General features: G+C 40.1%; 1 pseudogene; it reads left to right on the top strand.

Moving 5' to 3' along the window:
* Positions 1–15,217, top strand: part of LOC149231887 (1-phosphatidylinositol-3-phosphate 5-kinase FAB1A-like) — a 47,019-nt pseudogene extending 31,802 nt beyond the window's left edge.
* The last annotated feature ends 298 nt before the right edge of the window (positions 15,218–15,515 follow it).

The following is a 15,515-nucleotide window of genomic DNA, read 5'->3' as shown; positions in this document are numbered from 1 at the left end:
GGTCTAGTGTGATCGAAGGTAATTGGCTATCCTCTGGCAGCTCCCACGCTACCAGCACAATTGACAAGAAGAGGCATGTGTAATGGAATGGCTTGCTAAACTCTTATGCTTTGTGGTAGTTTTCCATGAATTCTCTTTGAAGGTAGTCTGACCAATTGAACTAGACTCCTTCAGTGCACTGTGCTATGAGCACGACGATAGGCGTCGACACCTTATTGGTGTGGTAGTTCCTCATTACCTTCCCCGCTAGGATCTGCGTGGATACCTTCACAACAAGGTTGCATATACTAGATACAGTGCATCCACGTGGCCTCTTCACTAGTTTAAATTTCTCCTTGATTCACTTTGTGAGGGCCTACTCGCCACCTTTTCTGCCAAAGATCATGGTCGGATTCTCTCCTATATATGGTAGTCGCGTGATTCGGTGAATCAACCTATCTGTGATGGGTATCGGCTCCTCTAGCCATAGACACCCATCATGCACCAAGCACAATAGCTTCTTCATAGCTGCTTCATGGCTCCAATGCGTTCATTCCCAAATTCGTGTCAATGATGTGGTGCATCAACTGCTCGGTCACTAGATGTGGGAACTTTTCGTGGTTCGCCAAGTCCTAATCTTCAATTTTTAGTAGCGGCACTCGTTCCAAGTGCAGACCATCAAAAGCAATGTCATTGGGCAGTAGAGAGGTTTGTTGGAGAGTATTACTCTCATCAATGTTGTTTGGCACGTTGGACATAGGCTTGCGCGGAGGGACATACTCTCGCAACCGAGTAATAGGGTCCGTGATTTGGGTCTCAACCTCCTCAACTTCAACTCCCACATCCTCGTCATCCATCAGGATGTCTTCAACATCTTCCTCCTCTAGTTGCAAATTTATGGCCTCGCCTTTCTCCTGCGCAATGGGTTTTGGTAGGTTTCCCCTTGGTGATGCACACACTGGTATAGTAGGCCACTTGCCCTTATTGTCTTTCATGGTTTCCTTGGTTGGGGTCGGCTTCAGTCTCAACATCCTTGGTGATTTAGGGACATCTGCCAATACTTCGGCCACTTCGAGAGCAGCTACTTCTACCTCTATTTCCATTTCCTTTGCCGCCTCCTCTACTACTTGTTTTATATTTGTAATCTCTACAGGTGTCAATGTAACGCTTTCTAACAGTGCATGCGTCATCTCTAGAATGTTTGCAAACTTGGGATATTCCTTGAAAGTCTCGAAGAATTCTCAGTTCATTGGTGCCAGATACCTCAACAACTCAATTCTTAAAATGCCAAGTGTTTTTCAAAAGATAGCCACTTGTAATTTGTAGGGCATTTTGAATTTAAATCTGACCGTTCCCCCCAAATTCGGCTCATTAATGCCAACTTGGCGACAGATTTTCAAGGATATGAGGCATAAATTTCATCTTAAATGTCGGTCACCCACTCCATTTGGCCACATTGATATCATCAAATGATGAGAAATGACTTTAATGGTCACTTTTCCACTGACCTGCACGATTTCTTCCTCGGTAGTGTAGCTCCCTTCGTGTTGTCACAGACCCTATGATACTTGTTTCGCACCATCCCTGAATCATGTAGCTCCCCAACCCAAGTAGTGTAGTTTAGAGTCCCACGCCTCCTTTCTTAAACCTAGAGCACTAAGACTATGCTACCTTCATCTAGTCACATGGTCGGACCGCTCATGTATGACTTCAATCAACAAACATTCACCTTTCCTAGGAAGGGATCTCCATTCAATTTGACTAGCTATACCACTCCTCCATCGTAATCTCCTTAATGACATAAGACCCTAATCAGGGCATCCTAAACATTCCTGAAAATGGATCAAATTTACTATCATATAACAAAACCAGGTCATTTACCTTAAATGTGCACAACTTAATACGTCGATCATGCCATGCCTTTTCATGGTGCTTTTGGACCTGTTGGTGAGATCCAACTAGAAATCTCTCTTACTAAATCTCATCTACCTCTGTGAACCTTTCTTCTAAGGCTCTGTTATCTGTCATACTTGTGAGCGTTTATATGCACAGGATAGGCACAATATATTACATAGGCATTTCCCCTTCAACACCATAGACAAACCTAAAAGGGGTTTGTGCAGTCAACTTCTTGCATGTCATTCAGTAAGCCCATAGCACTTCAGGTATGTATAGGTACCAATCACTTTGATAAGAACTGCAAACCTTGGTCAGTCCAATCTCTAGGAATTTATTTAATGATTCCACCATCTTATTAGCCCATGGGTGATAAGGTGTGCTCTTCTCAAGATATACCTGAAATTCCTCCATTGGCGTGTTGATCATCTAATTCAGAAAATGCATACCACGATCACTCATCAAGATATTTGGAATGCCAAATCTCGTCAGCACATGCTCAAATAGGACCTTCGCAGTGGTCGACCCTGTGCAATCCTTCACAGGCTCTACCTCTTGCCAAAAAATCAAACACATCATCACGGTGATAACGTATCATGCTCCTGTCTTTCCTTAGGGTTGAATGGGGTCCACAAAATCTATCGCTCATTTCTCAAAGGGTTGCAACATCATCTAAGGATTCAAAGGAATCTCATCTCTCCATGTGAGCCTGTCAGTCCTTTGATATACATTGCACACCTTACAGTATGCTTTTGAGTCCTCATGGAGGGTTGACCACCACAACCCTGCGCGTAGAATCTTCTCCGTGGTCACTCTCCCTGCATAATGTTCTCTTGTGATGCCCCCATGAGGATCTACGAGGTTGCTACTTCTTTCAAAATTGGGTACATATCATCGCAATATCTCATCAAACCCCATTTTGTATAGATGCCCAGCTATGATGGAGAAATCTGCAATGCGCACCACTAGTTCCTTCTTCTGTTGGACAATGTATCCTTCTGAGGTAGTTCCTATCATTACGAATTATATTGTATCTTCAAAATGACCATCCGTGACATGCACTGCAACGAGCTATGCATTAGGCAATCCTTTCTCCAAATTCGTGGGCTCTTCTCCTATTTCGATGCATGACAGATGGTCTGGTCCCGTGTTCAGTCATCTAGGCTTCACAATAACCACAAAATAATATTCCTAGAACAATAACAAACATATACAGATTCTCGCCCCCCCAACACAGGCTTATAGAAATAAGTACTTCAGCATGGAATGATCTACGTAAATGTTAAAATGGCCTCCCAGCAAGTAATGCCTAAACTTCTAGAGTACGTGTACCATAGCTAACCCTTCATGCTCAATAGTGGAATAGTTCTTCTCCACTTTAGACAACCTTTTTCTTACAAACGCAATAAGATGGCCCAGGTCTTCTCCACTAACCTGTGTCAGCTCTACTCCCAGCGCTATACATGATGCATCAGCATGTACATGAAACTCCTTCTTCCAATCTGGGAAAGCAAGGATCTATGCAGTGACCATATTTTCTTTCAATAAATCGAGGCTATTCTTACAATCTTCATTCCAACAGAATGTGATATCCTTCTTCAACAATTTCTCCATAGGCGCGGTGATCTAGGCATAGCCTTTGATAAACTTTCTATAATATCTCATATGTCCTAGGTTAGCGCGGAGCTATTTCACACTCCTCAATGCTTCTAAGTTCAGTATCACCACGATCTTCGTGGGATATACCATCAGTCCATGTCTACAAACCACATGACCTAGCAAGGTCCCAAAGGGAACAATAAATAGACACTTCTTTAGGTTGAGTGTGATCTGGTATATTCGACAGGTATCTTGCATGAGGTGCATGCTTGCTACATGGCATTTCACCAGCCCAAATACAATCCAATCATCAAAGTATACTTCGAAGAATTTATGAATAATGTCCTTAAATGCAGCAACGACTACGAGCGAGAAAATTACGGGTGCATTCTTCAATCCAAATGACATTATAGTATACTGAAAACATCCCACTCAATTGTGAAGTTCATTTTCCTCCTATCTTCTAGCGTGATTTTGATCTGATGATACCCCAAGAACCCATCAGTAAAGGAATATGATTCCTAACCAGCTACATTGTCCAACACTTCATCAATGAATGGGGTCTGAAAAGGATCATGTATGCAAGCATGATTCAACTTTCTCAAATCCACGCATATCATTATTTCATCCTTTTGCTTCTTCTCCTATACCATGATAGGGCTTACCCAGTCATACTCTTCCACACGCTCAATAATGGTTGTCGTGAGCATATTAACTAGCTCCAGGCAGACCTTTTCCTTGTACTTTGGATTGAGATGGTAAGGTATTTTCTTAATTGGCTTCACGTTGGGTTTCAACGTGATCTTCATAATACCTAGGTCACCGATTATCCCCTTTCGATCTGCGAACTTGGTAGGGAATAAATCCTGGTATTCATGCAACAATTTAGTGACCTTATCCACCATCGCATCATCCGAGTAATCTCCAATCTTTGCAAATTTGGGCTTCGCCTCTGTACCAATGTTTACATGTTTCATTTTTAGCAGTGCGGTTATATTTGGATTCTCAACCTGTAGTCCTTTAACCTTGCAGTGACATTCTATTTTAGGGATGTTAATTTTTGGTAGATCCTTGTCCTCTCCTTCAGGAGTTACGTTATAAAATTCTAGCGCGTGACTCAACTGAGTATCCCATTTAGGATGAATGAGGTCTAAATAATCCTAGGGTATCCTAATGATTGTTGCTTTTACCTCTTGTAGTGCTTCATCAATACTGTCAAACCCATCTTCAAAACTAAATGTCATCATGAATCCTTCGCACAGGATATCCCATTGACTTGTCCCATGATGGAGCTCTATTTCTACATCCCAGCTCATCGGGACAATATCCAATGTGTGACAAAACAAGTGCAGCCAGTCAGGTTGGGGCTTCTATCCATAAGCTTGGGCCCACTTGGCCAGCTACGCATCGATCATCTTGGCCATCATACATGTCTTTCATTCGCATCTTTAGTTTCCCAAATAGAGTTCTCATCATTCTCAGAAATTCACACCAATCATCAAAGCTTCCCTTGTGCGTACCCGACCACCTTGCGGGCATAGTGTGTAGTACGCAGTCCATCGCTCGGAAGCGCCGCTTTTCTAGTACCTGCCTTTCAATGGCATCCAGAAAAATATCTATATCATTTAGGTCATAATAAGTAGACATATTTCTTACCTTTGATGACACACAATGCAGCAACCGAGTCATCATGATAAAACTCAGCGTAGTTACCTTGTGTAACCGATTCTACCAGCGTTCTAGTTCTTCGTCAGAGTCTGAAGTGCATAAACTCTCACAATCCCATGTAATTCATCCATCCACTATTGGATTCACCCAATCTTTGTCTTGTGCTATTATCTTATAGATAAAGTCAAGATTGTCATCACTCTCATTCAGAATCCCAATCAATTCCAAGGAGTGCAGGAGATGGGTTGTTGTCATCAACAATTGCTATTACTTCAAAATCATCCAATGTGCTTGCTCCTTCAATATCCAAAGTCAACCCCTACAGCCATACCATGTGGATGATCTTTTGTTGATTTTCCATCCTTAGTTGAATTGGAGACCATTGTAACACTGGTCTCGCCATCCATTCCCAAGTCTGATTAGGTAGAATGTTCACATCTGACCCAAGGTCCAAGATAACCCGATCCATCTCATACTCTACTATCTATGTTGTCAGTCTCATCTCTCGTCCCGTCCTTGTTTTATGCTTACCTTTATTTCGCACTACGCAGGGCTCAGTCAAAGTGATTCTTACACATATATTTATTAGCTCCTGTAGCCCTTTCATAGCCTTGCTATTATGCAGTAGCTTCATGCAAGTCTCCAAGAAGGTTGTAAGCATAGAAGGCTCCATATCCTGATTAGGTTTATCCTTGCTTCGTGTGGTGGAGGCCTCAACAAAGCTCTTATTCACTTCCATGAAGGTATCATGTGTGTGCTCCAAATAAAACTCAGTTCCTTTTGCTAGAGCTTTGTAAACTCGTCTATTGTCTTCTGGTTGTTTCCCCTTGTCATCTCCGACTATGATTCCACTCTGGAGCACTATATTCATGTTTGGATCCCCTTCACGTGGCTCAGACCTCATTACCTATGGGTTCTGAGTTAGCGAAGATGGAAGCACCCCTTTTTCACGTATCCTAGCTATCAACATAGGACAGTCTTCCATTTCATGATCAAACAGAGTGCAATACTTGCACGACGGAAATGTAGATTTAGTGAAATTGTGGGCATAGTGTCTGGGTCCTCTGCAATTGTAGTAGATCAACTGTCTCTAACCTCTACCAGGTCCTCCTCTGCCTTGGCCTCTTTTGCGCCCCTGTAATCTTATACGCACCATCCTAACGTTCAAGTGAGGGGGTTGCATTTCGGCTTGAACCCTATAGGCGGGAGTTATATCCATCATCAATTAATAACTTCTACAATGACGCTCATCATTCCCTACTGATCTACAAAAGTTGCAAAACAGTTGTTGCAGTGTTTGTACAAACTTCTATAATAGATGGCAGTTACCCTTGGCATGTTTTCCTACTACCTAACAGATAGCAAACCGCAAGCCTCACTTGGTCCTGCTTGAACTTTTGGTCTCAAAGGCATTAGTCCTCCTCCTGTAAGGTAGTTTGTAAATACCAGACAAAGGTCTTTGTCATGTCCTAGACTGTTGCATTTCAGACACCATACTTCCTCGCACACCTCTGGTTAAATTGTTTTGTTCTCCTTCAAGCTTTGGATCTCAAGGTAAATAATTTTCAATTGCTCATGGATCTATTGAACCCCCAGACTAGGATATTGCATCGGGGTCTCATGGAGTCTCATTACAATCTCCAAGGCCTTTGCCTGAGTTGTTATCTTCTGCTGTGATAGCGTAACCCTTGATTGTGGTAGGAGAAAAGCCACAAACCACTCGCAATGTTGTTCGTCTGTTAGGTTCATGTTAGCTTTGGGGATTATAAAATTCAAGTTCCAATCAATTTCCCATGGTGTCTCACTTGGTTGCACCATGATTTATTTGAAACCTACAATAGAATATGCTTCAGATTTAGGCCTACTCAATTCTCTATTAAGTGATGTGTGGATGTCTGCCACTCCAGCGTTCGGGTTATCATTAGAATACTTGATATACGAGGTTAGTGCGTGATCTTGCAGAGTGCTAACCAATGTCACCTTCCTCATTCTGTCATTTTTAATGCCCTAATATTTCCATATAGATTTTACAATGAACCAGAATTGGTCTGGGTCCTCATTCCCCAAGCCTTTGAACAATGGCAGCTTCATTGAATTTTCCATATTGAACTATGTTGGAGGTGGAGTGTTGGGTTGTGTTATATTCTTTCCACGTATTTAACAGGGAGTTCAAAGGGCACCCGTAACCCCACTTTATGGGGTTTGGGGTAGCGCCCTGGAAAATTTTGGTTTTGGACCCTATGTTAGGTTGGGTGGACCCACCTATGGTTTTGTGCATGATTTTCGCACATGTTTTTGCAACACGATGGTTTTCGGTCCATGGTATTGGATGCTTTGGCATGTATAAATATGTATTGTAACATTGAAAGGAACATAATGAAAAATCAAGCTGGTAGTCCCAGTTTTGGGATCCAGGGGAAAATCTCTGTGTATATGTGTTTTATGATCTCTCATTGTTTATTTTCTATTTTTAGAATTCGTATGCACGTAATTTTTGTACGGGGTTAAAACCTACATTTGGTATTAGAGCTACATTGGCTTCAAGGGGATGCCTTTGTTGCTGAGGGGTTTCGCTCGGGCCTATGGTAGACCCTGTTTAGTGGGAGATCTGTGGGATCAATTTTGGTGGTGAAAGAAAATGGCAAGTAGTGGAAAGATAGAGATCGATAAATTTAATGGTCAGAGTTTTGAGCTGTGGAAACTGAAGATGAAGGATCTGTCGGTGGATAAAGACCAGTGGATCACGGTAGATCCAGGCACTAAACCAATGGGAGTGTTCGATGAAGAATGGAAGAAGTTGGATTGGAAGGAAAAGAGCACAATACGATTGTGTGCCTTAGATTGAGTATTCCTAAATGTATTAGGGGAAGCTACAGCGAAGGCTTTGTAGGACAAGTTAGGGACTTTGTACCAATCTAAGTCTGTTGAATAAACTATTCCTACAGAAAAAGTTGTATAACCTGAGGATGAAAGATGGAGACTCGGTGATAGAGCATCTGAATGCATTTAATAATGTGGTATCTCAGTTAGCATCTGGTGATATTAAAATTTCAGATGAAGATAAGTGCATCAGTTTGTTGTGTTCTCTACCAGATTCGTGGTATAGTCTGGTTATTGCAATAGGTAGCAATGAAACTGCCTCATTTTGATGAAATAGTCTCATACTTGATGACAGAGGAGATGAGACGAAAAAATATGCAGAGCCAAAATGGTGATGCCTTGTTTGTATGAGGGTAGACCCAGAAAAAAAACAAAAATAAGTCATCAAGTGGAAGATCTAAATCTAAAAGGAGATCTAAATCTCTAGGAAAACCTCTAAAGGTGGCGTGCTGGAAATGTGGAAAGGAAGGGCACTACAAAAGGGACTGTAAATCTAAAGCTCCTGACAAAGGGAAGGGATCTGATGAGGCTCCTTTTATAGAGGAGAAAACCACCTCAGATGAAGGTGGGGATGTGTACTTGCCTTCTTCATGTACATATGTAGATCATGAGGCATGGTTCATTAACTCAGGTGCATCCTTTCACTTCACTCCCCATAGAGAGTGGTTCTATGAGTATGAGAAATATCATAGTGGTGATGTCTTCTTGGGGGATGACAGGAAAGATAGAATCGTTGGTCGCAGAAAAGTAAAGTTGAAATTGCAAGGTGGAAGGGTTAGAACGCTTCTAGGTGTTCTACATATTCCTGCATTAGCTAGAAATTTGATTTCTGTTAGAAAGCTAGATGATGCAGGTGTAAAAATAGTGTTCGAGAAGGATACCTGCAAGATGGTTCAGGGAGCATTGGTATTGATGCGGGGATTTCGGATTGGAACTCTGTACAAGCTATAATGTAGCAATGTTATTGATGGGTGCAATAGTTCTATGGTTCTTGAAAGTAGAGCAAAAAATCTAGTGGTCTCTGGAGAGAAGACCATGTTGTGGCATCAAGGCTTGGACATACTGGAGAAAAGGGCCTTTGGATACTTCATGGTAAAGGTATGGTAGAAGGTATGAGTAATAGATCTCTGGATTTTTATTTCTGTGCAAATTGTGTATATGCGAAGTAGAATCAGGTGAGTTTCCCCATTGGTAGTAAGAGGGCGAAACAGATATTAGAACTTGTGCACAATGATGTGTTTGGACCTATGAAGGTTCCTTCACTAGGTAAGTCTGTGTACTATGTATCATTTATAGATGACTTCTCAAGGAATACATGGATATATTTCCTTAAGAATAAATATGAAGTCTTTGATAGGTTTAAAGAATTTAAGGCTCTGGTGGCAAACCAGACATAGAAGAAGATAAAGGTGCTGAGGAAAGATAACGGTGGAGAGTTTTCTGGTAAGGAACTTGAAGAATTCTATAAAAAGTGTGGTATAGCATGGCATAAGACTACTCCATATACACCTCAGCAAAATGGAGTTGCAAAAAGAATGAATAAGACGTTGATGGAAAGGGCAAGAAGCATGCTCAGTGGTGTCGGGTTAGGATAGGAATTCTGGGTAGAGGTGGTGGATACTGCATGTTACCTGGTCAATAGGTCACCTTCATTAGCGTAGGAGGACAAGACTCCATAAGAGGTATGGACTGGTAATAAACCCTCTCTTTCACAACTGAGGGTATTTGGATGTGATGCATATGGACATGTTCCGAAGGAGAAATGAACCAAGTTGGATAGTAAATCTGAAAAGTGCATCTTTATTGGGTATAAGGATGGTTTAAAGGGTTATAAGCTTTGGAACCTAGTCACATGGAAGGTTATGTACTATCAAGATGTGTTGTTTAGAGAGGTGAAAGATGTTATTAAACATGAAGTCCAATGAAAGGAACCTGAGAAGATAGAGTTTGAGCTAAAGGAGGAAGAATCAGACTCTACAGTAGAGGAGGAATCAGAAGATGAAGAGCCACAAACTCTAGCTATGAGAAGATTAGTTCGAGAAAGAAGACAGCCTAAAAGATATAGTCCATATGATTTCTGTTTAAATTTTGCTTTATCTATTACTGACGATGATCCCAAAACTATGAAGGAAGCAGTAGATTCAAAGGATAGAAAACTTTCGAAAGAGGCCATGGTTGATGAAATGGCATCTTTGCACAAAAAAGATGTTTGGGATCTGGTGGGGTTGCCAGCTGGAAGGAAACCCATTGGCAGCAAATGAGTGTTCAAAAAGAAGACAAATGCAGAAGGAAAAGTGGAGAAACACAATGATCGGATGGTAGCAAAAGGTTATTCCTAGGTGTCGGGAATTGATTTTGGTGATATTTTTTCTCTTGTTGCCAAGGTAAATTCTATTAGATTACTTTTATCTGTTGTTGCTGCTTTTGATTTTGAGGTAGGACAGATGGATGTGAAGACATCATTTCTTCATAGGGATCTAGAAGAGGAAATCTGCATGAAGCAACCTGAAGGCTTTGTAGTGAAGGGTAAGAAAGAACTAGTATGCAAGTTAAAGAAGTCTTTGTATGGGTTAAAACAGTCACCAAGGATGTGGTATCAAATATTTGATACATTTTTATGGGGACTTCGCTTCCCCAGAATAAAAAGCAAATCATTGTGTATATTTTAAATTAATGGGTGACCATGTTATTTATTTGGTATTGTATGTGGATGATATGTTTCTGGTTGGAAATGACAAAGAAATTATCCAAGATTTGAAGACCCAATTGTCCTCCAAATTCGACATGAAAGATCTTGGAGCTGCAAACTATATTCCGGGCATGGAAATTAAAAGAGATCAGGCAAAGAGGAAGCTCTAGTTAAACCAAAGGAAGTATGTCGAGATAATACTGCAGAGGTTTAATATGCAAGATAATAAACCGTGAAGGTTCCTATTCCTGTAGGTGTGAGGTTATTTGTTTAACAATGCCCCAAGACACAAGAAGAGGAAGAGGACATGTCTCGTGTTCCATATGCAAGTGCAGTCAGTACCCTGATGTATAGACCAAACATTTCACATGCAGTGGACGTATTGAGCAGGTTTATGTCAAAACCAAGAAAGTAGCATTGGACAGTAGTCAAGCAGGTTTTCAGGTATTTGCGTGGCACTAGTGATTATGGTCTGTGCTACCAAGGAAGATGAAGATTGGACAGAGTGTTGGATATTTGTGGCTTTGTTGATGTAGATTGGGCTGGAGATTTGCATCAGAGAAGATCTACAAGTGGGTATGTGCTTAAACTATTTGGAGGTGTAGTCAATTGGATGAGTAAGAAACAATGTGTAGTGGCACTATCAACTACAAAGGCAGAATACATGGTAGCCACTCATGCAAAAAAGGAAGCAGTTTGGTTGCAGAGATTGTGTTCGAGTATGGGGTTAGTACACGAAGCTATAAGGATAGACTGTGATAGCCAAAGTGCAATTCTCTTGGCAAAGAACCTTGCATATCATTCAAAGACAAAGCATATTGATGTTCAGTATCACTTTGTGAGTGATATGATAGAAGACAAAAAGGTGTTGCTAGTAAAGGTGGACACTTTGAAGAATACTTCACATGCATTGAAAAAATCTATGAGCTCTGAGAAGTTCTCTCGGTGTAGAGAGACAATGGGCATTTGCAGGGCTAGGAAAATGACTAAGCTCTCTTGTGGCCCCCTGTGGAAAGAAAACAACAAGTGGGAGAATTTTGGGTTGTGTTACATTCTTTCCACGTACTTAACAGGGGGTTTGAAGGGCACCCGTAACCCCACTTTGCTGCACCAGAAAATTTTGGTTTTGGACCCTATGTTAGGTTGGGCGGACCCACCTATGGTTTTGTGCATGATTTTCACACGTTTTTTGGATTCGATGGTTTTCACTCCATGGTATTGGACGTGATATTTTTCGGTCCATGGTATTGGATGCTTTGGCATGTATAAATATGTATTGTAATATTGAAAGGAACATAATGAAAAATCAAGCTGGTAGTCCCGATTTTGGGATCCAGGGGAAAATCTCTGTGTACATGTGTTTTATGATCTTGCATTGTTTATTTTCTGAGTTTTAGAATTCGTATGAAGGTTTTTTCTGTACGGGGTTAAAACCTACATGGAGGTGGTATGGGCAACATCGTAGGTGATGGTGGTGAAGCTAGAGGTGGTATTCGTAACAATCCTTTCCTTATTAACTGAAGATCACTTTGTGGAGAAACCTGCACTATTCCCTCTTCGCCACCTTGTGAAGGTGAAATCAATTGGCTATATTGAGCACCCTTTTTCCTTCGTTTCTGTAATTTTTTCCATTTCACGTAGCCCCAAACATCAAGGTAGCTGCATAACCCATTTTTCACAAAATAACATTTTAATCAAGCTATTCAAATATTTTATGTACTTACCTCGCGGTCCTTTGAAAAAACGTCGCTCCACCTTGCTATAGTTGACTGAGATGTCAACCGCAAATTAACTTATAAATCCTCCTATGACATGATCGAGCCAATGATCGATAATGCAGATGATGTTATCCTCCAATGCTTCTAACCTTTGCACTAGCTCCAGGGTCCGTACAATAGGACTATCAAATTTCCCCCTTCCTTGACTATCTGCTAGCTTTTTGATTCACTCATATAGCTCAATCGGAAAGGAGCAGAAAAAGATCTCGTGGATCTCTATATATAGGTACCTATCCAACCACTGTTTCTTTGTTAGTTGTGGGTTTTTGTTCTCTTGCGCTGCAAATTCATGGATCTTCCTATCCAACCAATCTCCAATCTCTTTCTTAGTCGGATTCTAGTGATACAACATCACACATCTCTTATGTAGATTCGGGTCCCAACAATGGAACCATTTGTTTGCTTGAGGGGACTTAACCCAGGTTCAACATTAGTTAGTTTAAAAAATCCCTACATTAATGGCCCTTTTGGCATTAGCCTGTGGAGCGCGGAATGAAATCTCACCGAAAGTAGTATGGTGGAGTGCTGGAACTAATTTTTCACACCCTGAGATGGTCATGATGTCATTTTATTCCCTTTATTCCTGCCTTCACGTAGGTCACTTCACTCTAGGGATTGTGAGACGAGCCTTTAATTCTGTCCTTCTATACCTCCATGAAAGTGTTCAGTTGTCCTCTATACAGCCCTAACCCTTGATCTAGACCCTTTCACACTACCAAGGTACCGTATCGTACAGATTCTTAGATTAGTGCAAGCATCTTACTTATCTTAATAGTTACTCCTAGTTAGCACCCCGTAAACAGATATTCTGATATGCATTCAGTTATCCAACATAATCATGCACATTCGTGCATCACACATACATAAAATGATAAGATGCATTAATCATAAAAAAGACATAGAAATTGCAGAATACTTCTATTTATTAATCTCTTCAAGTTATTACAAACTCTATTCACCCTGCACACACACTCGCAAGGGTCTGCGCACTCAGTTGTGGACTTCCACCCTAGGCCTCTGTGCACTTAGCTACAGAGCCTCTACCTAAACTATGACCCAAAACTTAGACTTCTTACTTCCGATCTATCACTCTCTTACATGATTGATGCCTCTAACTACTTATATCTTAGCTCTTTTTATACAATCCCATGGTCATTGGAGCATGGGTAGATCTCCTATAGATGAAATTACTTCACAAAATTAAGGGTGGATAAACATTTATGACTTATAACACCTATGTGCTCTGCCACCACAAAATATGGAGTCTTTACCATTTTATTACAAAATTTGACTCAAACATGGGCTTTTAGCCCCAAAACTGCCCTTTGGGGGATCCTGTTCCCAACAAAATATCAGGATTTCTTATATGACAAGGAAGCTAATACTAAGAAACATAAGGAAATAAATGAGGATAAATAAAATTAATGTGCAGATTTATCTGTTATGGGTGGAGTTTTTCCAAATCCAGTTTGGTTGTCAGATGGTTTCTTACTCGAGTAAATTTATTTCCAAAGAGAGAAGTTGAGTATCTTAGTATATTTACACATGTGGCTCTAGAGGGAATGGGGATTTAGATTCATCATTATATACTGCATGCAAAAATATCCTTTTGTGATGAGGGTCCAACCAGAAGAGTTAAGTACTTGGTAGCCTATTATTATGCAAGACAGATTGATGCCCTTAGAAAAAAGTGGTGTCCAACATAAATGAACTTTATATTGTAACTAAGTCATTGCAATAAATGGGGACCTCAAGGAGGAAAGAGAAAGGTATTTTTCGCAAAATCCGTGGATGAAATATTTATTATTAGGAAAGTCACCACGACAAAATTAGTGTATTTTATGAAGTTTTCCATAGAATATTTCAAATATTTGTCTGCATCATTAAGTTTTGGAAGGCCCACATGTTTGGCAAAATTCCTTAGTATTTATCAGGTTGGATACTCATGAGTCATATTATTGTTTATTCTATATTTGACTATATGTGTGGGTATGCTACATAATGTGTTTATTCTATATCTAACTATATCTTGGTGGCAAAGAGATTAGGATGGAACTAATGGTAATGGAAAATCTATTGTTTGGAAGAAATGTAACACAATTTTATGACCTCAAAGGCTCCAATCGCTCCTGTTACAATTTAGATTCATCAGGAAACAAAAAAGTTCTTCTGGACCAGAATCTCTTAGAGACCATGCCAATTGCTTCAATATTTCTTGGGAATAAAGACAAACACCTTTTGGAGAGAGTAGTATTGAATGATACTTCATTTCTTATAGTAAATATCATTTTATCTTTTCTTAATCAACCATAATTGTAATATTAGTTTTAATTTTTTATTGAGCTAGTTGGTTATCATGATTGTGTGGAATGTGTTTTTGCAGTCAATTGATGTCATGGATTGTTCATTACATGTTAGAGTTGCTGAAGAGCATTGTAAGATCATTTTAGGTGTTATTGATTTTATGAGGAAGTATACATGGGACAAGCATATAGAGACTTGGGAAAAAGCTTTAGGTATTCTTGGTGGTCTAAAAAATATATGTCCATTAGTTATATCTCCAAAGTCGTAAAAGAAGAATTTTTGAAAGGTCATGTGTACATATTTTTGGATGGTTCCAGATTAGTTGTCTCCTCCATCTATGAGTCATTGTCCATTGTGGATTCAAAAAAACAAAGCTTGTTCTTTAATTTTGACAAAGGAAGATACTAGGGATGAAGTTGCTTAGTACCTTAAACCATGTAGACCATTATGCAGTCTTCCAAGCCAACACAATGACCTTATTCACCATGTACATTTTGAAAATTTCCCTTGAAAAGGACAATGGGAATCACAGAAGTTGCTTGTCCCTAGGATTGATCCAATTGAATATTTCCTTTGTATTAGATATTTCTATTCTTATTTCTCTAACTGCCAATAAGATTTAGGACTATTGATATTTTAGGAAATCCAAAATTTGTGTAGATCATTATGATATAGTTCATATGTCTTATAGGTTTGCATGTCACACATGAATTGTTCACGCA

The sequence above is a fragment of the Pinus tabuliformis genome, chromosome J (assembly GCF_031772625.1).
Source record: "Pinus tabuliformis cultivar Carrire ecotype Pingquan chromosome J, CPIR1, whole genome shotgun sequence".
NCBI classification, from domain to species: Eukaryota; Viridiplantae; Streptophyta; class Pinopsida; order Pinales; family Pinaceae; genus Pinus; species Pinus tabuliformis.
Note: the sequence above shows the minus strand (reverse complement) of the source record. Positions and strands in the feature narration are given on the sequence as shown.